A 23828-nucleotide genomic window follows, 5' to 3' on the forward strand; every position below is an offset into this window, starting at 1 on the left:
ACCCAACAGTGCAAACAGTTCATCTCCACTTGTAAAATTGGCAATACTGATTTGCTACATTAACTTTCAGATATTTCTTTTTAACTGCAGACAGACTGACAACATCAGCACCATCCAACATAGGTTGTGCATGTGGCTGATTGTGACTGGATCCGTGCATGCAAATGTATTATCGAGGACAAATCATGTGTGCAAATCTTCATGAAATGGGCTACAGATGCAATACAAAATAAGACATTCAGAAGTTGAACAAATGGGGGGGGGACCTAATATGCCCATAGCTTGGTGCAACATGTAGCCTAGGACAGCCTTGCCCAACCTCCAGGTGTGTTGAACTACAACTCCCATTATCCCCAGCCAGCCAGTCAGGGACATTCCAAACAAGGCAAAAGTTGCACTGCTTCTTTCTATTAAAAAAGGCCCTTCAAAATTAGGTGCAAAGGCTCACATATTCCCAGACATGTTGCCTAGGAAATAAATACCTACCATATGAGATAGAAATGGAACAACCAACCTTACGCACTGTCCAAGAGACTGCACATGCCATTTTCTTCAGAAACTGCCAAAAGCCTCAAAGCCATAGAGTGAGACTGAGAGGGCTCCTTTCATCGTTGGAGCACTTCATAAAATTTGCAGTTGTTTGCTCGCTAACGGGCTGAATGGCTTCTCTTGCTGTTCAGACACCTGCAAAAGACCCCAATTTCACACTAGCTGGTCTGTGAAAACACAATCACCACTCGCTTTGAGCTGCAACCAGTAAAGTGGAAAACTTTCTCAGATAAAATTAACTCTTGTTTATAAGAAACATTCGCGGGGCAGAAAGCTCCACTTTTCAAAATGTTCCACTTCTGTTAGATTTATCACAGTTCAATAAACTATGTGGGGGGATGCAGCAACTTCCAGCAGGGGTAGGCCACCTAAAGCCCTCCAGCTGTTTTGGACTAAAACTCCCATCAGGCCTAGCTAGCATGGCCCATGATCAGGGATTATGGGAGTGGCAGCCCAAAACATGTGGAGGGCACCAGATTGTCTAACCCTGGTGTACAGCATCAGCATCCTTTCACCACTCCATGCGTGCTGCACGGGAATGCCCATAGCTCAGTGGTAGAATACCTGCTTTACATGCAGAAGGTGCCAGATTCAGTCCCTGACATCTCCAGGTTGAGCTGGAAAAGAGCTCTTTCTAAAAACCTGGTGAGCTACTGCCAATTATTGCAGACAATCCTGAAATGGATGGACAAATGGTCTGACTCAGTACAAGGCAGCTTCCTGTCTTCCTATTTCTGCACAGGCCTAGAAGATGTAAGAACAAGAGCACTCCTGGACTAGACAAGCGCTCCATCTAGTCCAGCCATCTGTTTCAAACAGTAGCCAACCAGATGCTTCTAGGAGGCTTACAAGCAGGGCATGAAGGTCACTAGGGATGGCGGAGAATTTCTCCACGAATCTCGGGGAGGCCGAATGCCAACGCATTCGGCCCCCCGAAATTGGCGGTGAAATTCTCCGCCACCCCCCCCCCCGGGATGGGACTTACCTCCTTCGAATGTCCCTCTCGGCGGCGGGTCCCAGCAGCGGTTTGGCTGCAGTTCGGCGGGGGCGGGGGCGGCGGCCGGTCTTCCAACCGGCTGCCGCCGCCGCCATTACAAAGTAAATGTCAAAACACACACACGTGATAGGCTACGTAATGATTCACGTAGCCTATCACAGCTAGATTTCCAAAGTCAGCCGTGATAGGCTACGTAAATTGTTACGTAGCCTATCACGGGTGACTTTGGGGGGGGGGGGAAGCACATATGCAAATGGCGGCGCCGTTCCTTATTTGGGCCCGGGTAGTCTACGTAAAGATTTACGTAGACTACGGTGAAAATAAGGGCGCCGCCATTTGCGTACGCGCTTTTTTTTCTTTTTCAAAGTCACCCGTGATAGGCTACGTAACGATTTACGTAGCCTATCATGGCTGACTTTGGAAATCTAGCTGTGATAGGCTACGTGAATCGTTACGTAGCCTATCACGTGTGTGTGTTTTGTTTTTACATTTACTTTTTTATTTCGCGGCTGGGGAGATGGGGCGCTCCTCCCCGGCCTGAATTTCGGCGGCGAGGGATGAGGCGCCTCCCCCCCAGCCTGAATTTCAGCCGGGCAGGCCGGGGCGCCTCCCCCCCGGCCTGAATTTTGGGGGGAGAACCGAAGCGCCTCCCCCCCACCACGAAGCAAGCTGCGGGACCAGGTAAGGGACTTTCGTCCATCCTTAAAGGTCACAACCCTCCCGTTATCTGTATGGTGCAATGAACCTGTGGACATATATGAAGTTGCTTTATAGAGAGCCAGACCATTGGTCCCACTACCCCAGCATTGCATGCTGCACTCAGACTAGCAATAGCTCTCTCCAAGGCCTCATGGAGAGGTCCTGGCTAATTGAGATCCTTTGAACTGGAGGTGCTGAGGATGGATCCAGAGACCTTAGACAGGCAAAGTATGTTCTGTACTACTGAGATGTGGGCTTTCCCAGTTTTGGGGATTCCATGGAGTCATGCAGTGTGATCCCTGCAGTAGATAGGGCCCTAGGCTTCAGCCTGAACTGATCAAGTGTCCACCCTTCTGCCAGGTGGGGACAGGTTTTCATTACTGATGAGAAGGTCCCCTTGGGGAAAAGTGCTTGCATTCTCTGCAAGTATTTCCCATGCTTCCCACTGTGTGCTATAGCTCTTCATTCGAACAGTAAGAAATTACCATGCATTTCTGTAGCTTACAGGCCAGTTATTTAGAGCTGTGACACATATAGGGCTGGCCCCATCATTACGTACAGTGAGGCGACCATCTCAGGTAGGCAGGTTTGAATGTTGTTGTAACAGAGTGGCAAATTATTAGTGATTATATTATTGTATTATTACTGCAAGAGAAGAGGTGCCTGTGGGGTTTTCTGCCTAATACCTTGATGCCCTATGGGTACTGTGCATCCTAACATCCGGGCAGGAGGCACCATTTGTTTTTCCACCTCAGGCAACAAAATCAGGGTTGGAAGGAAATTTCATTCAGTTTTCATTTTGATACAAATGTACCAAATTCACACTACCTAAGTAAATGCACGAACTGGAACAGAGTCATCTTTTGGTTTCCACACTTCTCTGAATTTTGCGATGCAATTCTCCAAACCCCCCAAAAACACATACAAAAATGCACATCTTGGAGGAAGGTGCAGACAAAACTGTATATATTCATTTTAAAATGAGCTAAAAAGTATTATATCAGGGGAAACTATCTGCAAAAAATGTGCAACTTAAGCAAAAACATGCACAAAACTGCAGATATTAGGAGAAATGCACACAAATTTTCGTGCAGACTTTTAAAAGAAAATCTCAAACTGATGTGGAAACTGGACAGAACGAACTACGGATTGGGAAAATGAGAAACAGAGAAACTGCAATTTAAAAGTTTGACCATCCTTAAGCAAAATGTCTTGGGCCAGCCCTGGATCCAACAGCTATCGCAGTACCACTAATGGTAGCACTGATGAAAGATCCTTTGAATCACCTAGCTATTTGAGCTAGATTTTTCACATCATAGACTGGAACTTTTTCTTTTTTCTTTTTACCAGAACTCTACAAACTCTGCTGCATCTGTGTTGAAGAATGGGCAACAACACAAATCATCCTGCTTTGAGGGGAAGATAGTCTATTCCTTGGATGGAATGAAGACAATTCTCTTCGAATTGACAGTTCATTCCAAAGAACCTTATTTGGTTGTCAGAGAATAAATCAAGCAAAAGTTGAGAGACCCCCTGTATATATATAGTACTTATAAATTTCAAGGTCCTCTATTTGCAATTCTAATGCCTGACAATCCATTCCAGCTTTAAAATCCTTTCAGAGTTTTCCTGGCAACATTGGATCTCAGGGTGGCAGTAAGAAAGAATTTGATAACATTCAGAAATATCTTGTTATTTGAAAGGTTGCAGACAGGTATGAGTGTGAGACCCAAGACTTTTTTTCTTTTTCTTTTTTACATAATAATTCCCATGCGACTAATGAAAGCATTCACTTGCAAAAGATTTCTTACTGTTTGGAAATGTGTGTGTCTATTTTTAAACCACGTTCTGCTTTTAAAAGCTGCAGCAGCACACACACCCCTTAACTTGTCAAAAAGGAAATCCATTTTCTTTTTTATTAACATGTTCTGTTTCGCATCAATAGGTAATGAGCATTTAGTACTAAGGAACTGTACAAAGAAGTGAATGCCCACAGGAAAGGGAACAGAAACCAAAAATTCCTTTTGTGAAAATATTTTTCTCCTTTGAAAGAAAGGCTAAAGACCTCAATTTAGAACACCTATTCTAAAATGACCAGACCACTCGCTTGATGGACATTTCCAGAAATTATTTAGTGCCTCAGATATTTTAAATGCTGCCCTAGACCTTGGTCCCTTTTCTTTATGTAAATGTGGAATAACCTAAAGCAGTGACCCTGAAGGACAATCCACATGCATTAATGGATTTCATAAATACCTCTGTGATGTTCAATTATGGACTGGCATATCTTGATGTTGGACTAGTTAAAAGTCTTGTTTTGTTATTTTACCATTTGGTTGTTTGCTGTTTCCACTCCCACCCCCACCTGTCAACTGAGAGAGGAAATAATTGTTTTTAAAAATCAAGAAAGTGTAAAATACTTCCAGGAGGAACCAATTTCCTCTCAGCGAAAAGGAAGCATTAATTTTGCAACTGTCAGGTAAGATTTCTGAAGCCCCAACTGACAGTATCATTTATTCATTTCCTAGTCCTTCACTTGGATACCCCAAACTACCAGTGATGGACTTCCAAGTGGACATTTGGTCCTTCACCCATCATGTTCTGTTTTTATGAGGTTCTTGTGATGTCACTGACACTGAAAAGTCCAATGTCACTTTCTTGAACACATTAGGAGGACTTGGAGTTAATGTGTTCCACTTAGAACTTTACAGTCTGATTCAGGAGATCCTTAAGAGTGTGGGTGTCTGTAAGTTTCTGTGTTAAGAACCAGGAGAGAGAGAAGCAGATAAAGAAGAAGCTAGGTGTGATGGGAAAGCACTGACGTCTGCCATTGGTTTAACATGGCTTAACACTTGCTTAGCACTGCACAGACTAAAGAGACTGGGGAACTCAAAAGCTTGCTCACGCTTATGTGATATTTCACTTGGTCCTTATAAAACAGGGGTGGGGAACCACAGGCCCAGAGGCCCAATCTGGCTCTCCAGGGTTCCCCAGATGGCCATGCCCCCTTCTCCTGGCCCCACCCACTTTCCACCAACCACCAGATATTTGATGATTTCCTTGCTTTTATGAGCAACTTCAAGTCCCCCCCCCCCCGATTCTAGAAGGTTGAAATGCCTCTCCTAAGGCTTAGTTGCTGGCAGTAAGAGCTTTCAGCTAGAATATGCTGGTAATTTTCATATTTTGTCCCCACCCGTTTTTGCTTTTGTCCCTGTCCACCACTGGAATGTGGCCCCCTGAAATGGAATTGAGCCGTCAGGCTAAAAGAGGTTCTCCACTCCTTTCATAAAAGTATTACCCTATTGTTACATTTGGACTTGTTTTTGTCTGATGAACTAAGATGGCTACCTACAATTATTTGCATGGGAGTTTTGATGCACACAAGGATCTCCTGGGGGCTAAAGATCAACTTTGATCAGTTTCTGATGTTAGTTGTAAAATGGTGGACTCATGAGACGATATATTGAAACAGTGTTTTCAGAAAGCAGTCTGAAGACTCATGCCAAGGTGGGTTGAACCACACTCCACCACAACATAACAAACATGAAAGGGGGAAATGCCTTCTGGAGATGAAAAAGATAGCTGCCTTTCCCAAACTGGTGCCGTCCAGGTGTGCTGAACTGTAATTCCTATCATTCCCAGCCAGCATGGCCAATGGACTCATTATGGATGTCAGCCTATGGCTTAAAAAGGATGTCCAAACAGATCTCCTCAAGGTGTTGGGACTTAAAGTTTCCATAGAAGTTCTCATGTAGTCATTAACTCATTAAACCTTCAAAGCAGGGCTCAATTGGCAGCAGGCCCCAAATTCAACACTGGCCTCTCTTTTTAATTCCAGCACTTAACCCTTGAACATACAAAGTAAGGATAGGAGGGAAAGGGCCCCTGAGCAAGTGCAGGGTCCATTTCTTTCACTACTGTATAACTGGGGAGGAAGAGAAGAAGCAGCAAACAGCAAAGCAAAGTGTCATATTTGACATTTTTGCTCACTGCTGCTCTCACAAGGTGGGCTGGCCCCTTCCTCCCCACTACTCCCCACCTCATGGAGGCTTTCAAAACCAACTGCTGTGTAAGGAAGAGCCAGAGATCAAGCATGCTGCTGCCGCTAACACAATGACAGAACAATTAAAAAAGGCAAGTGGGTGTAGTGGGAGGAGAAGGAGGAAGGTCCACCTGAACACTATCTTGTTGATAGTGGAACCCCATCCAAACATTAACAGCCAGTAGTGGGAGGAGAAGGAGGAAGGTCCACCTGAACACTATCTTGTTGATAGTGGAACCCCATCCAAACATTAACAGCCAGAGGCTGCTATGTGGAGGGGCAGTTTCTGAGAGAACATTTCCAGGATCTAGAAGTTTCTCATTCAGACCACCCTTGGCTCCATCATAATTATTTCTCCCTGCAGCAACCAACAATATAGTTATTTGTTTTCTTGTTGTACATGACAGAGAACTTTCTGCCAGCTAAAGAGCTCAAAACGAGTTCCACTAGATGTGCTAGGTGAGGGCAGGTTGGGGGATAAGTCTTTACAACATCAATGCAAATCAGTGTGAGCTAAATCTTAAATCTTATGCCATGATCTTAGTCTGGTTCGTCTGTGATGATTTCTACCAGTGAAAGGGGAATATAGAACCCTGGACAGAATCCCTGCCTCACACTGAAGAAAAAAATGGGTTATTCATGCAAATAAATCTTCCTAGTAAACAGAAGATAATTCAGAGAAGATAATGGCAAGGCAAAACTAAAAATAAAAGGAAGGAGTAGAGAAATGGTCATGAATTGTCTTCCAAATTCCATTTTAAAAGCTCCAATATAGGATCCATTCTTTATGCACATTCAGAAGGGACACCGGGGTTATAGTAAAACTAAATTAGGACTCTTGTTCCTTAAAATGGTGTGAGCTGTGACCTTTATGGGTTCATGTCAAACACCAAGAATTAAATCTGCAGAAAGATAAATCACCTCATTCTGAGCAAGGCTACACAGTCTTCCTTAGAATCATAAGCTCTTTTTAACACTGGGAGATATATGCAGGAGTTCACATTCTCTGTCCAAGTCCTTACTCAGCCATGAAGTTCACCAGGTGGTCTCTTGGGCAAATTAATATATTGCACCCTAACCCACAGAACAGGCTAGTCATAATGAGAACTGAAAACGAATTTACAAACTGAGGAGTGCTCTAAAAATGTCAAAGCACTGGCTTTCTGTGCAGAAACCACTATGAAGACAATAGCTGTATTTTAAGGATTTGTGTGAGCATCTCCATGTGGTTGGGAGATGAGGATGACATGTGCTGCCCCACACCACACCCCAGCACCCCTGTGCACATGATCACCTGAGGCTGGGAACATGCCTATGTGCATACAAGCTGGGTGTGGCTAATGTATCTGCTCAAGGCGCAGAGTTAGCAGGCATCCCTGTACTGATTGCCCCACAAACATCATTGGAAAGCAACTATTACATCACTCTTTCAGGTTCAATTGATTGCAATTGTAAATAAGACCATCATCACACTTTCTGATGCCTGGTATAACATTGTTACTCTGGCTTGACTCTTCCTGTTTTTGTTTTGTTTTTAAAAAGCTATTTTAGTGCATAATCTAACCCTTAATTCCTTGAAGCAAGCTCAGGCATCAAAATAGTTTCTACTACTTCCCGTGCAGTAAATCAAACCTCACAGCCAAGGTATGCTCTAGAGCTGCCACTGAATTTTGTTTCAAGCTATATTTCATATGAATATATGAAGCCATCATAATTTGAGTGAGACTGCTGACCCATCAGGTCCAAGTGCTGCTTATTCTGGCAAGAGCCCTCCAGGATGTCAGGCAAAGGTATTTCCTAGCCCTGGTATGGAAGAATCAAGAAACACATTACTTTTCTTTTTTTACTCAAAAGAAAGTGCAGGGGATCCAATCTGGAAAAGAACCCTAGCATGGGGGTTGGGGGGTCTCTCACACTTTGCCCCCACTGCAGCCCCCATCCACATCAGGGTCCCTGTGCCTATAATGTACTTTGCGAAAAAGTGATCCTTAAAAACAAATGAATCACTTTTTTGATAGTATAAATTGTAGGCATGGAGGGGAGCTGGGAAGAACCCTGGTTGGGACCACAGCAGGAGGCAAAGGGTTAAATTTCCCCTATCCTCATGGTAGGGTCCCAGTCTGGATTGCATCCCCTGTGCTTACTTTTGTGTTAAAAAAAAAAGAGTAACATGTAGCTTGACTCTATGTACATGCATGCATAGCAAATGCTCTAAATTTGAGCTACAGTCTCTCTCTCTCTCTTTCTCTCTCTCTCTTTCTCTCTCTCTCTCTCTTTCTCTCTCAGGGTGAATGTTGAGGTTCCTGCATAAGAGAAACATCTGAGTAATCTTGAGAAAATAAAAAAGAATCTCAATAAGACCAGGAAAAGTCCACAGGAGGGTTCCATGCATCCCTTGTACTTGATCCCCCATTCTTATTAAGGTGCCTTAATGGCACTGGGCAGACTGTTGCTACAGCATTCCAGGACCAAATCTAGGCTGCTGCAGTGGGTTTTTTGTTACTGCCACTGCCATCAGGTGCATTTTGGGGGGGAAAGGAAAAGGAGGCAGGAAGTCCTTCAGGCTTTGTCATGTTCTCTTTTATCTAACTGTAAGCATGGGAAGACCTGAAGCTCAGAGTAAAAAGCAAGTTAATTCAAATGCAATCTAAATCCAGCATGAAATAGCTACTTTTAGGTGGGCCCATTCAAAATTAAACCTGGGGAAGCTTGGCCATCTTGAGTAGTGATGGGTGAACTGACCCCATCAGAAGTCATAATTTGCTCACCAAGTTACAAAGCCAACATTTTAAATTCTGATGGAAGTTTTCTGTTGGTACAAGATTTCAAACTATATTTGAATATTTGTGCATGCACATCACTGAAGTTCATCATGAGAACATGGCATGTGTAATACAATGTTCCTTTCTGCCCCATGCATCACGACATAATGCATGCCAAGACATCCAGCTCTGACTTGTTGTTGCAGCAATCAACATCTGAGCATGCACAAAGATGCTTAGCTATGCAGAACGTGCATGCAAAGAAATTATAAATTCACTCATTATTGCTCAGTTTAAATTATGAAAATATTAAAGTTCATCAGAACAAAGATAGGGATCATTCCAGTTTGACTTATGAGCCAATATATTTCAAGTTTTAGCAGCATCACTAACCATGAGAATCTGCCCAAGGAGGTATTTTCTGATCACCATCCATGGAGGTTTTCAGGAACAGGTTAGAGAAACAAAACTGCCTTAGAGCAAATGTTTATTTCCTTGCTCCAGTATTATATGGATACATATCCACAGCACCAATTTATTTTGCCCTGCCATATTGAATTACCAATCTTTTTCTCCAGCTCCCAGTACTATTTGAATGGGGCCCTGCATATGCTCCAAATTTCCTCAAAGTTTTCCAGATGAGGAGGTGGAGCTATGAAAATGAGGCAGATGGGAAGTGAGAGTGACAGGAACTGCAGTGTTTCTTGGTTACCTCTAGGTAGTGAGGTCCAACAGAAGTTCAGCTTAGGTATATAACAGCTACCTTCTGGCAGGCAATTTATGACTCCATTATTATTATTATTTTTCTTTTCAGTATATGGTCTTGGAGTTTGTTTTTAATAAAAGTTGCCCGCTATGACTCAGTAACCTCATGAGAGTTTTCAGAAAGTTGTTATCCTTGGGGAGAAAAGAATATGGCAGTGCATTTCCACATTCATCTTCTTCTCAAATCTTAGAATGGAGTATATTTGGGGTCATATTATTGCTATTGCAGGCATACAGTTAATGCTTTTAATCCCCCCTGGATGGGAGATTTGGAAGAAAAGCACCATCACCTGGAAGATCCACTTATCAGCCAAACAAAGAATATGCAGAAACTTCCAGAAAGTCGGATGGCATCAAGGTCAAGGAAACTGTTAACGGCTTGTCACGGTGAGGGCATTCCCTAATGCATTAGAGCAAAATATAACTGGGGAGCTTTCTAATGGAGCTACTCATATAAGGAATGATTAAAAGCTTCTGACATCCAAGTCTGCTTCCCTTTCAGTTTATAATGTAAATGAAATCCATTAGAATGAGACAATTGGAGGGGCGGGAGGGAATGGCCTGCACAAATCCACCTATTTGTTCTTGAAGAATTCAAAAGGAGGATTCATTAAATCTGTCAGTGTATAGCAGGGATAGGCAACCTGCTGCCCTCCAGATGTTTGGGACTACAACTCCCATAATCCCCAAACATTGGCCATGCTGGCTGGGGCTGATGGGAGTTGTAGTCCAAGACATCTGGAGGGCGGCGGGTTGCCTACCCCTTCTATATATAGTACGGGTGTGGGCAATGTTGGGTGGTCCAGAAGCCATCTTGCCACTGCTACCAGTGCTCTGCCAAATTCCTGGGGTAGAAGCATCAGAAAACATTCAGCAACAAACTGCTATGGAGTGGTAAGAACGTCAGATTCAGCTTGTTCCCAAGCTAAATTTTACCTTTTTACCTCTCCATTGTTGTAAATTGACGATATTTTTGAGTGGCACAGTGGATAGTGGGGGGCAGCAGAGGCCACATCAGGGGTTGCGCAGCAGGCGTTGTAAATTAGGGGTGGGCAACATGAGGCCCTGTGGGTCGCATGTTGCCCACCCCTGATATAGTCATAATAATACATAGCTTTTATATATCCCTTTTAAGTGTTCAAAACACCTGGGGTTGGATCCAGATTTAGTCATACTTAAAGGAGACGCATTGAAATCAATGAGACTTAATTTAGTTATCACTGTCTTGTTCCATTGATTTGGATGGGTCTGCTTTAAGTGTGACTGAATCTGGACCCAAGCCCTTATGTACAAACATAATGGTGTTACTAGGTCTCAGGCTTTTGGTCTGGAGACTCATGAGTTGGGATTGGAGGGTGGGGGGGCACCTGTGCCACCCTGGCTTGGGACTGAAGCTAGTTGAGGGAGATTCCTGGATAGTAAGTTGCCAAGTGCAATGTGGGATTCGGGGACAGATTTCAAGTGTCCATTTGGTGAGTGCCTGAGCCATCCTTTTGGGTGAAGGGAGGATTCCTTGTACCTGCTCCTTTAAAGCTGTACAGCTGGCCAGAGGGGATGGGAACAGGTCCTCCACTTGGGGTGAGACTGTTGGACTTTCCTTGGTACTTCAAAGTGAGTGCTGTGAAGGGTCCAGTGGTGCAGCTAGGCCCAGACATTGGGGCCAAAGCCAAGCCCCCCTTCCCCCCAAAAAAATTATCACCCAGAGAATGACAGGTGATGAGGGCAGCAGGCGCAAACTCAGGTTTATCCCTGTAGTCATCATGGCGCTTAATTTAATTTAATTTAAGTGAGTTTATAATGTGAAACTTATCCCTGTAGTCATCATGGCGCTTAATTTAATTTAATTTAATTTAAGTGAGTTTATAATGTGAAACTGCACGTGCTCACAGTATTTTTTTAAAATCGGGCTTGGCAAACAGTTTTGTTGTTCTAACATATCAGGAATGTAGAAGCAGTTGTAAAGCATGGAATTCTGGGCGTGGTGGGGAGAACAGAAGTGTTAGTTGGGTGCTTCATAGCTGAAGTAACATGCATGGCTGTTTAAACGAGGGCCCGCAGAAGACCAATAAGTCCGAGGTCTAAAATTGCCTAGCTACACCACTGGAAGGGTCAGAATCAGAAGAATGGGAGCCAGTGTTCCTGAGCCTGGGGAGACGGCCTATAAAGGGCTGATGCGAAAGGAACACAGCTCCTTCCTTTAGCCTGTTAGAGCCCTGTGCTGAAGGGAGGAAGTTCATTAGTTAGCCGGTGGATTGTTTGAAAATGCAGATGGCCCTTGTAAAATTAATAAAAGTTGTCGCTTATTGGACTCCCAACATTTGACTCTCACCTCTTTATTTCTGGATATGGGTGCAATCCAGAAATGAGACATATACACTTTCAGTTGGACATAGGGTGGCTATCTGTCATCTTTTACAGAGGACAGTCCTCTGTTTCAGGATTGGGGAACCACGTTCACCCCAAAGGCCAAATTCAACTTCAGAGAAGCTCTTGGGGGCCATTCCAGTGGTGGGTGGGGCCAAAGACAATAGTGGCAGGGCCAAAAATACCCCCAAACACCAGTATATCATAGCTGAAAGCGCTTACTGCCAGTAGTGAAGCCTTAGGAGAGGCATTTCAACCTTTTAGAATGGGGAAAAACAGCACAAAAGCTGGGAAACCGCCAAACAATTGGTGTTTGGGGGAAAGTGGTGGGGCCAAGGGAAGGGGGCATGGCCATCTGGGGGGCCAGATTTGGCCCCTGGGCCTGAGGTTGCCCATCCCTGCTCTATTTGTAGGGGTGCACGAAAGTCACTTACCTGGTCTCGCAGCTTTTCGCGGTGGGGGGGAGGCGCTTCGCTGCTCCCCCTGCGAAGTTCAGGCTGGGTGGGGGAGGCTTCCCGCCTCGCCCGGCCGAAATTCAGGCCGGGGGGGAGGCGCCTCGCCTGGCCGTGAAATTAAAAGTTTAAAAAAAAAAAACGCCCCCGTGATAGGCTACGTGACGATTTACATAGCCTATCACGGCTGACTTTGCAAATCTAGCCGTGATAGGCTATGATAGGCTCCCGCCCCGGACGAAGACCCGACGAACCGCCGGCCGGACCCGCCGCCGGGAGCGACATTCACCAAAGGTAAGTCCCATCCCGGGGGGGGGGTGCGGGGGGCGGGGGGGCAGAGAATTTTTCCCAGAAACATGTTCGGGGGGCCGAACACGTTGGCGCTCAGCCCCCCGAAGTTTCGGGGAGAAATTCTCCGCCATCTCTATCTATTTGAAGGTGTCTTCTATGTGATGGGCTGTCCTGTCCAATTCCAGTCTAAAAACAATGAACCCTAAGAACGAATGCCCATCAGCACTGCACCCAGGCCGCAAACTGAACAGACAGGCAGGCAGCTCCAGTGGTCACAGTCTTCCACACTATGGTGAGATACACTAAATTTCTATTATAAGTATAATTATTTCTAAATGTGCAGCTATACAGATAAGTTAGCATATGCAAATGTTACACAGACCACTGTCCTCCTTTGTACTCTTTTTTGGCGATTCATAAGTGGCTACCCTAACCCACAGGCACCCTGTTTCGTGCATGCCATGGGGTGTCACTTGTCGAATTGTTCGATCATGAGGATCCAGTGTACTATAGAAAATCCAATTACAGGTATAGCTCATTTAATTGTTTATTGAGAAAATTCAGAAATCCCAACACATCTCAAGGTGATGCTACTTCAGCTGGGGAAACTATAAAATATGGATATAAAGAATGTCTTGTGAATTAATCAGAGGCCATAAAGTCAAAAATATATACTAAAAGTAAGCTGTAAACTAAAAGTAAGGGGGAAAAGAGCAATGTTATATTATACCTGGTTTATATATATATGGTTATCTTGAATTACTGCAGCCTAGGAAAATTTGAACCAAACATTATTTTCAATTACCTCTATTGCAATTAGGGATGTATGAAAGTCACTTACCTTTTTGACGGGGTGATTCATGATGGGGGGGAGGCGCTCCGCACCTCCCCCCGAAATCCTAACCCAACCGGCTCCGCTCCACGGATATTCCGTGGAGCCATCGGCCAGGGCCGCCCACAACCGGACATCCGGCTGCTGGGCAGCCTGCAGCCAAAAAAACAACAACAGCGTATGCAAATGGCGGCGGCTACAGTGGCCGCCATTTGCGTTCCCTTTTTTTCACTGTTTTAACCTACGTAAATATTTACGTAAGCTATTACAGCGGGAAAAAAAGGAGGAACACAAATAGCGTAGTGGGCGCCATTTGCGTTCCTTTTTTTTCCGCCGTTTTAGCCTAGGTAAATATTTACATAAGCTATTATGGCAAAAAAAAAAAAGAACGCAAATGGCGCCCACTACACTATTTGTGTTCCCCTTTTTTTCGCCATAATAGCTTACGTAAATATTTACGTAGGCTAAAACAGCAGAAAAAAGGGAACGCAAATGGCAGCCGCCGTAGCCGCCGCCATTTGCATGTGCTGTTGTTGTTTTTTTTAGCTTGCCATGATAGGCTACGTAAATACTTATGTAGCCTATCACGGCTAATGCAGGGACGCCATTTGCGTCCCTGCATTAGCCATGATAGGCTACGTAATTATTTACGTAGCCTATCACAGCTATGATGAGGAATCGACATTCGCAAGTCAGCGCAGACGGCAGCAGGTAAGTGCTCCGTTTCTCGCACCTTTCGTGGGGTGGGGGGGCAGGGGCTTTGTTCCACCATGGATTTTGGGGAGCTGAATGCACTGGCATTCGGCCTCACCGAGATCCGTGGCAGAATTCTCTGGCATCCCTAATTGCAATGCACTTGGGCCATGAAGCCTCACAGCACAAACAGAGCATGGGTGATGAAAGCCAGCTAATATTCCTGCCTACCACCTCCTCTGCCTGGGGTTGGGATGAAGAAAGAGGCCTGAAGTGTGATCCTTTCAGTCCTTACTACAGATATACGGATTGTGTAAAATCCATTCCATCTGTATTTTGTGGATTGGCAGGTGCCTTTCGTTCCATCGTCCACCCATCACCAGAATTGGATTTGTAGTTTCTAAATTTGTATAACATTGTATTTCCGTAAATGTGCATTTGCACAATTTTGCACATGCGAAATGTGCAAATTCCCCCCAAGTGTGCATTTTCACACTTTAGCCTATGGGAGAGGAACATTTTTGGCCGAGTTTATTGTATCTTGCATGTTTTTCTACAGCAAACTTTGCACAAAATTTGGGAAAGTTAGAGAACAGGTCTGCAAGTCTGTGGAATCTGCCTAACGTGGGAAAGCTGGTCCACAGGAAAGATGGTCTGTGGGTAAGATTCATGACAATCCAAACTCATTTGGTTCTGTTGCGGAGTTCTCCAACATTCCTACTTACAAAGTGCCTGACATGGGAAGAGGCTTGCCATTTCCTTTCTTCGGGGGGGGGCGAAAGTGAGCAGGGCGGGGGGCGGGAATACCTAGTCCTCTTTCCATCTGACATTTCTCCCCTGTTGTTTTCAATCATTTTCATCAGCTGGGCACCCCCTGCCCCAGCCAGAAATAAATACAGCTAGGCCAAAACAAAAACAAAAAAACCACCCAGCTTTGATAGGATATTTGAAGGGGCAAATCAGTGAATGGAAGAGGGATTAAGCCAGGGCTGGCCTTACCACGCACCAGAGTGAAGCATCTGGGGAGCACCAAGAAGGGAGGGGCAGGGGGAGGGCAGCCACTTGCAATTTGCCAAAAAAAAAAGAGGGCATGCATTACCAAAGGAGAGGACAAAAGAGGATACCAATTTGCATAAAACTTGCATATGCTAATATATATGTATAATGCAGACTTAGACATTATTATAATTTAAATAGAAATACAGTACATCTCACCATAGTGTGGAAGGCTGTGTCCAGGTTACCTGCTGTTTGCTTTGCTCCATCTGCTGTCCAGGTGCTGTTGATGGTCACCTTCAAGGCCCCTGAGCACCGGTCTTGGTGTGGTCAGTCCTTCAGAGGATGCCTTCAAAGTAGAGGACTGTCCTCTGTAAAAGAGGACACCGGGCCACTGAGGGTGAAATAGATGAAGGCAGAAATTGGTGTCTGAATCTTTCAACATTTGGCAAAGCCTTTTCTCCGATTATGGAAAAGAGACTAAGAGCACAATACTATGCATGTTTAGACAGAAAAAAGTCCTACAGAAAGACTGTTTTCTGTCTGAAGATGCATAGAACTGTGCCCTAAATAAAGCATGCTATTATAAAGAACCAGAAAGAAAATCTCCAGCAGCCAATGGATCCTACGCATAATTTTTCATGTAAAGTAAAGGGGGGGGGCAGACATGTTAAATGTACTACCCTCTGACAATAACTAGACTTAAACGTGATGTATTTTTTGCTTATATGTATGTTTGTCCATCTTTTTCTTTGGAAAATTAATTTTAAAAAAGAAAAAGATAGACATTGGTGTCTGAATGATGTAGTAAGGCTTTTAAAGTGTTGGCCCAGGCTGGTGGGGGGGGGGGTATTGTGTGTTTGCGTGTGTGTGTTTACCATTAGGGCTCCTCTTCGGACAGCAAAATTTCTTGGGCACCATTCCACCCTGCCTGCCAACACCACCACTCCCAATACACACACACACACACACACACAAATGACCCACAATCATGTTATTTTGGTGAACTCAGGATTGTGAACATGCATCTGCAAACACAAGGTTTTGTTCCATTGTGGCTTAGGAACCATTCCCTGTATTTTTATTTTTATTTATTTTTACAGTGCTGGGCACAGCAACAAGTTTCGTGAACAGCCAGGAGCCCAACATCTGGACATCTCATTTAAATACTAGATAAGAGGAAGACTCCATGATGGATGAAGCACTCACAGGACTGGCTTCCCTAATAATTCACAGAACCCAAAGTCTGTGGCAGAATTCTCCGCCATCCCTACCTCTATTTGAAGAGTTGTCCTGTGGCTCAGTGGTTAAGACGCTGAACTGCAGACTGGAAGGTCGGCAGGTCAGCAGTTCGAGACCCGAGTGCCGCGTGACGGAGTGAGCTCCCGTCTTCAGTCCCAGCTCCTGCCAACCTAGCAGTTCGAAAGCAAGAAACTGCAAGTAGATAAACAGGTACCACCTCGGCGGGAAAGGTAACAGCGCTCCGTGCACCTCGGTGTTCAGTCATGCCGGCCACATGACCACGGAAGCGTCTTCGGACAGCGCTGGCTCTTCGGCTTAGAAACGGGGATGAGCACCACACCCTCGAGTCGGACACGACTGGTTGGGGACACCTCTACCTTTACCTTTTACCAGTCGGGTTTAAAGATCAAGAACCATCAGAAGGAAGAGCTGGGCCTGGAAGTTGCCCACCAACAGCATCTGGACAGCAGACTGAGCGAGGCACACAGGACACCTGCTCACAGTCTTTCACATCATGGTGAGATGTACTGTATTTCTGTTTGATTTATAATAATAATTCCTAAATTTGCATCTATACACATAAATTAATATGTGCAAATATTATGCAAATCTGTGTCCTCTTTTTTTGGTAATGCATTTCCTCTTCTTTGACAAGCCATCAGTGGCCACCCTATACTTGATGGCTTCTTCTCTGAAGCCACCTATACATTCTGTGTCTGGAGCACAGAAGAGGGAGACCAGGGAATATTCATAAGTATACACTGCATGTGCATGTAGTCTTTTAAAATCAGGAAACAGAAGGAGAGGAAGGAGCGACAGCAGCAGTGGTCCTGTGTGCTCATGGCATTTCATGTTAGCCCAGCTTGTCCCAGGCAGCTGATGGGGATGCTGATAGCAATGGCCCAGCAGTTACCTGCCCCAAGTCCACCTGCTGACCTGAACCCAGTCCCTCCCAGGCAGCCAACAGGGCTGCACCACTTGTGACAGTAGCAGTAGGAGCAGCCCAGCATGGCACATCAGCACCACCCTGTACTTCCAAGCCAAATGCTGCCATAGGTGAGGAGTCAGCCTGAGCTGCTCCTGTAGCCAGGTTACTCAGGAAAGTATCCAGGGGCACACATGTGTGTGAGAGAGAGAAGGTAGGGTGCACCTATGTGAGAGAGAATGCAAGGCGAGTGCGGTGATGGATATCTATGGGTGAATGAGAGTTTGGGCTGGAGTGTGTGTGTGTGTGAGAGAGAGAGAGAGAGAGATGGGGTGTCTAGCCTGTGCAAATGAGAGAGGAGGTGGGGTATACAGGTGTGAGAGAGAATGACAGGGGAGCAAGTTGCATGAATGAGAGACTGAGCTGGGGGCTGTGTGTGTGAGAAAGAGAGGGGGTGCTCAGTGTGTTCAAATGAGAGAGAAGGTGGGTGTGCATGTGTGTATTAGAGAGTGAGTGGAGGTGGGGCGCATGGTTATGTGCATGTTGCTTTATGTTTGTGATGGAGTTGGAGTCTGGATTGTGTGAGGTTGAACTTTATTGCCTCAATATAACATATGTATAGGCAGGAGAAAGGGAACTTGGAATCATATGCTATAGCTGTTTACCTTGGATGAAGGATGAAGTTTACCTTGGGTGAAGGGTCCTCCATCCTAGGGGATGAAGGACTCCAAGGATGATGGTCCTGGAGGATCTCAAATTCCATGCCGAGGACGCTGTATCGGGGGCAGCTCAGGACTTCATGGCTGCCATGACAACTATGGGGCTGTCCCAACATGTCATCGGCTGAACACATGTAAAAGGACACACGCTTGATCTGGTTTTCTCGACTGGGCAGGAGGATGGTGATCTAAAAGTGGAGGAATTAACATCTGTCCCTTTGTCATGGTCAGATCACTTCCTGCTGAGGTTTAGACTCTCAGCAGCCTTTCCCCTCTGCAAGGGTGGGGGACCTATTAAAATGGTCCACCCCTGGAGGCTAATGGATTCTGATGGATTCCAGAGGTAGGGGTGTACGGATTACTCAACCTGTTCCGGTGGGGCCATCTGCTGGTGGGGAGGCGATCCATCCCTCCCCCCCGGAATCCTCCCCAGCTGGCTCCGTGGCGAGCCCGCGGAGCCGCCGGCCAGGCCCACGCGCAGCCGGACTTCTGTCCGGTGCCAGGCTGCAGCCGCAAATGGCGGCCACTGTAGCAGCCGCCATTTGCATCCCTGCATTGGCCATGATAGGCTACGTATATATTTACGTAGCCTATCACGGCAAAGAGCAGGGAAGCAAATGGCGCTCACTACGCCATTTGCATCCCTTCTCTTTTCGTGATAGGCTACGTAAATATATACGTAGCCTATCATGGCTAACACAGGGACGCAAATGGCGTAGCGGACGTTATTTGTGTCCCTACTCTTTGCCCTAATAGGCTACATAAATACTTACATAGCCTATCGCAGCTAAAGTAGGGAGGCAAATGTCGGCCGCAGACTGGGGCAGCCATTCGCAGCCGCAGACCGGGGCAGTGGACGGACCGGATGGCCAACAAAAGGTAGGGTCCATCCTGGAGAATATTCTCAGGGTGGCGGGGGGGATTGCTCCATTCCGCCACAGACTCCAGGGGGGCGGCTTCTAAAGAATCCAGCCTCATTGGAGTCTGTGGCGGGATTCTCTAACATACCTATCCAGAGGGCTCTGGGGGATTTTCCTGCTGGTATGGCTGGTGCTCCTGTCGAAGCCCAGGTCGCTCTGTGGAATGCAGAGATTACTCAGGCAGCTGACACAGTTGCACCCAAGCGCCCTCTCCCTCTGAGCAGAGCCTGGCCAGTTCCTTGGTATACACCTGAGCTGAGGGCAATGAAGCAAGAGGGGAGATGGCTAGAATGCAGGTAGAGGAAAACCTATGCTGAGTCTGACCGAACTCATTATCGAGCCTACTCTGGGGCAGTGAGGGTGGCAAAGAGACAGTTCTTTTCCACAGCATTGCATCTTCTCAGTATCATCCAGCAGAGCTTTTCCAAGTGGTTCACAGCCTGTTACATTCTGGGCCAGGGGGAGAGACTGTGGAACCCTTGGTTGGACGCTGTGACAAGTTTACACGGCACTTTGAAGATAAAGTTGGTCAGATTCGTCATGAATTGGGCGCCATGTTAATGCAGTTCCATTGGCAGAGTCATTCAGAGCACCATCTGGTCCAGTTTTATGGGATGAGTTTCCGTTATTGAGGCCTGAGGATGTGGACAACGTGCTTGGCCAAGTCCGATTGACCACTTGTGTGCTTGACCCTTGCCCTTCATGGCTTAGTACATCAAACAAGGAGAGTATGTCCGGCTGGGTCCAGGAGGTTGTAAATTCCTCCTTGAGAGAGGGAGTGGTGCTGGCTGCTTTAAAAGATGCGGTAATCGGACCACTCCTGAAAAGTCTAACCTGGACCTGGAGGATGTTAACAATTATAGGCCAGTGGCCAACATCCCCTTCCTGGGCAAGGTGCTTCAGCAGGTGGTTGCAGGACAGCTCCAGGAACTGTTGAATGAAACAGATTATCTAGATCCATTTCAATCTGGCTTCAGGCATGGTTTTGGAAAGGCAACTGCTTTGGTCGCCCTGTGGGATGACCTCTGCCAGGAGAGGGACAGGGGGAGTGCGATTCTCCTGGACCTCTCAGGGGCTTTCGATACCATCGACCATGGTATCCTTCTGGACAGGTTGTCTGGGTTGGGAGTTGGAGGCACTGCACTGCAGTGGTTCCGCTCCTACTTGGACAGCCAGTTAAAGGTGGTGCTGGGGATTATTGCTCTGTGCCATAGCAATTATGCCATGGGGTTCCACAGAGCCCTATTTTTATCCCCCATGCTGTTTAATATCTACATGAAATCGCTGGGGAAGGTTATCTGGAGGTGTGGGTTGAGGATCAATATGCGGATGACACCCAGCCCTACCTCTCTTTCTCATCAAACCCAGGTGATTTGTTCTGTTCTGAATCAGGGCCTGGGCACAGAAATGGACTGGATGAGGGCCAATAGACTGAAACTCAATCCAGACAAGACGGAGGTACTGTTAGTGGGTGGTTTGTCTGCCCGGCTAGGTGATATTCAACCTGTTCTGGAGGGGGTTGCACTCCCCTAAAAGGATCACATTCGTAGTTTGGGGGTGCTCTTTGACCCATAACTGTCACTTGAGGCACAGGTGAACTCAGTGGCACAAGTACTTTTTATCAGCTTAGGCTGATATACCAACAACCCCCTTATCTGGACAGAGATCGCCTAGCTATAGTTAGCCATGCTCGGATAACTTCTCGTCTGGATTACTGCAATGGGTTCGTTATGCATGGGGCTGCATTTGAAATTAGTCCAGAAACTTCAGCTGGTCCAAAATAGGGCAGCAAGATTGTTAACAGGGACTGGCCAATGAGCTCATATTATGCCAGTACATTTCCAGCTGCACTGGCTGCCAGTCCATTTTCTGGGCCCGATTCAAAGTGCTGGTATTAACATTCAAAGCCTCTTAACAGCTTGGGGCCAGGTTATCTGAAGGATCATCTCCTCAGAGGCCAAAGGAAGTGACTACTAGGAGGAGGGCCTTTTCTGCTGTGGCACCCCAGCTGTGGAATGAGCTCCCTAGTGAGGTTCGCCTGGCACCTACATTGTATTCCTTCCAGCACCAGGTGAAGACCTTTTTATTTTCCCAAGCATTTTAGCATTTTAGCTTTCTAGACTTTTAGCTTTGCTGTTTTAAATCTGTATTTTAAATCTCTGCATTGCTGCTAGGTTTTATTCTGGTTTTATTCTGGTTGTATTGTAACATTGTGGTTTTAATGTTTTTATATTTTATACTGTTACACTGTGTGCTTTTTGGTTTTAATTTTTGTGAACCACCCAGAAAGCTACAGCTGTTGGGAGGCATAGAAATGAAATGAAATAAATACATAAAATGAACAGAGTGTCTTCTGCTGCTGGGCTCCTCCAATTAATTTAAAAGGGAATGAGATAAATTCTTGAAGGAGAGGTCTACCTATTGTTATTCCATGATGGCTTTATGGAACCTCCATGTGCAGAGGTAGTTGCTGAATACCACTGGCTGGAGAGGAACAATGAGGGAGAGGGATATTGCCTTTCTGTCCTGCTTCTGGGCTTCCCAGAAGAAGAGCTCCCCTTATGATACAACTAGACCTCACCTTGTGAGCAGTGGAGGCTGGAAGTTCTGTTACCAGTGGGGTGGTGAATCTGCTCCAGTTTTCAGTCACCCCAGTCAGAACTATAAAGCACCTTGAATAGCTCTTTTAGAAGTCTGGCTGGGTCTGACTGAAACCCAGAGCAGATTCACCACCCCACTGACATCAGAGCCACCAGCCTCCACTGCTTGTGAGCTGCCCCCATTAGGCTACATACTACCTGTAAGCTGCTATTATGAGTTTAGGCTAAGGCAACCTAAAAATACTGAGGGCAGCTGGGGTTGTGGCAGCTGATTCCTTTCTTGCAATTTTAAAAAATAAAATTCCCCAGAGAACTGATTTATGATGCAAGCACAGGAGGCTATAATACGTGCACGTGCATGCACATACACACACACACACACACACACAGTGTTTTTTGGCCCCAAGTCCTCCACAGGCTATGTATACATTCCCGTCAAAAACAAAATCATGAATTCAATTACTTAGACCATGCAGTATGTCTTGATTTCTACACTCGAAATGCGAATGCTGCATTTAATTTGGAAGTCACGTCCCTGCCATCTCGCACGGGATGAAAGGATTCCCCCTATCTATAGGTGTGAAGAGCACAGCTGATGTTTCTCAGCAGCAGAACCATGCCAGCGTGCACACATCTCAAGGCATTACTTCCTTCATATGTTTTGTACGACTCCTGGTGTGTGGAGTACCTGCCTTGTAATGGTAGAGTAAGACTCGTTATCTACAGTTTTACTGGTCAGAGAGGTAAGATATGGTCTGGTTGATAACTATCTCTGCCCTGGTCTGTGAGTAACTATCCCTTAACCATAGAAGAGAGGTTCAGGCTATTCTTCAAATATAAATATGGTACTAACACATCTGGTTGTTTTCAACATCCTGGCTCCGTCGATCATTCTCTTATTGCTGCTACAGCAATTATCTCAAGGTCTCTTCCACCCCACAGCACACACACATTGTGACTTTCCCTTTATCACATTATAAAAGATTGTTGTTGTTGTTCAGTCGTTAAGTCGTGTCCAACTCTTCGTGACCCAAAGGACCATAGCACGCCAGGCCTTCCTGTCCTCCACTCTCTCCGGAGTGTGCTCAAGATTATGAAAGATACCAGGCCTCTTAATTAGTGTCACTGAAACCATGCAAATTAGCTGAAAGCAACTTTTCTGTCACCGATGGCTGCGTCAATACCAGCTATTAGGCCTGACATTTCCTTCGGTGCTCTGTTCCTTTGATTAATGCATCTGCTTGATTTTTGGTTTATTTTTAAAAATAATACCCATTGCATAATGTTCTTCTCTGACAGGAATTGATTTTTAAATTTAAGACAATGACAAGGAAAGAAGGGTACTCTGACAACAAAGGGGAAATGTAATAATACGGTTCAAAGGGGGCACTCTAGGCCAGGCCTCAGATGGGTTATGTAATCGAGTGAGTCAGTGACCGTGGCATTCCTGTTAATCATCATAGCCCTTTCAGAGTATGAATGATTTCATAAGTTGTATCCCAGTTTCCCTCACAGCACCCCTGTTCTCCTGTCTCACAGCCTGAAAGTTAATCATTTGCTCAGGAACACCCAGTCAGTTGATAGTTGAGTTTGGGCTTGGGCCCAGATTCAAGTCAACTGCTTTCAGTGGTTCCCAAACTATATGCTGCGAGAGGAGTTGATGTGTGACTTGACAAATGTTCTCACCACATTGGATGCATCCTGGAGCAGGAAGACCTCATCAGCATCGACTTACCCCCCTTCCCTGTCACTGCTGTCATTAACAGATGGGTGGAGACATCATCCCAAGGTGAAGGGTGCGGGGAGGAATATGGATGCAATAGATACAACCTGTGCTATAAACAACACTGCCCAGAAATTTATTTATTTATTTATTCATTTCATTTCATTTCTATACCGCCCAATAGCCGAAGCTCTCTGGGCGGTTCACAAAAATTAAAACCAAACAACACACAATAAAACAATTTAAAATATATAGAA

Source organism: Heloderma suspectum, chromosome 3 (assembly GCF_057233095.1).
Source record: "Heloderma suspectum isolate Gila_16-S chromosome 3, 16-S_ref, whole genome shotgun sequence".
NCBI lineage: Eukaryota > Metazoa > Chordata > Lepidosauria > Squamata > Helodermatidae > Heloderma > Heloderma suspectum.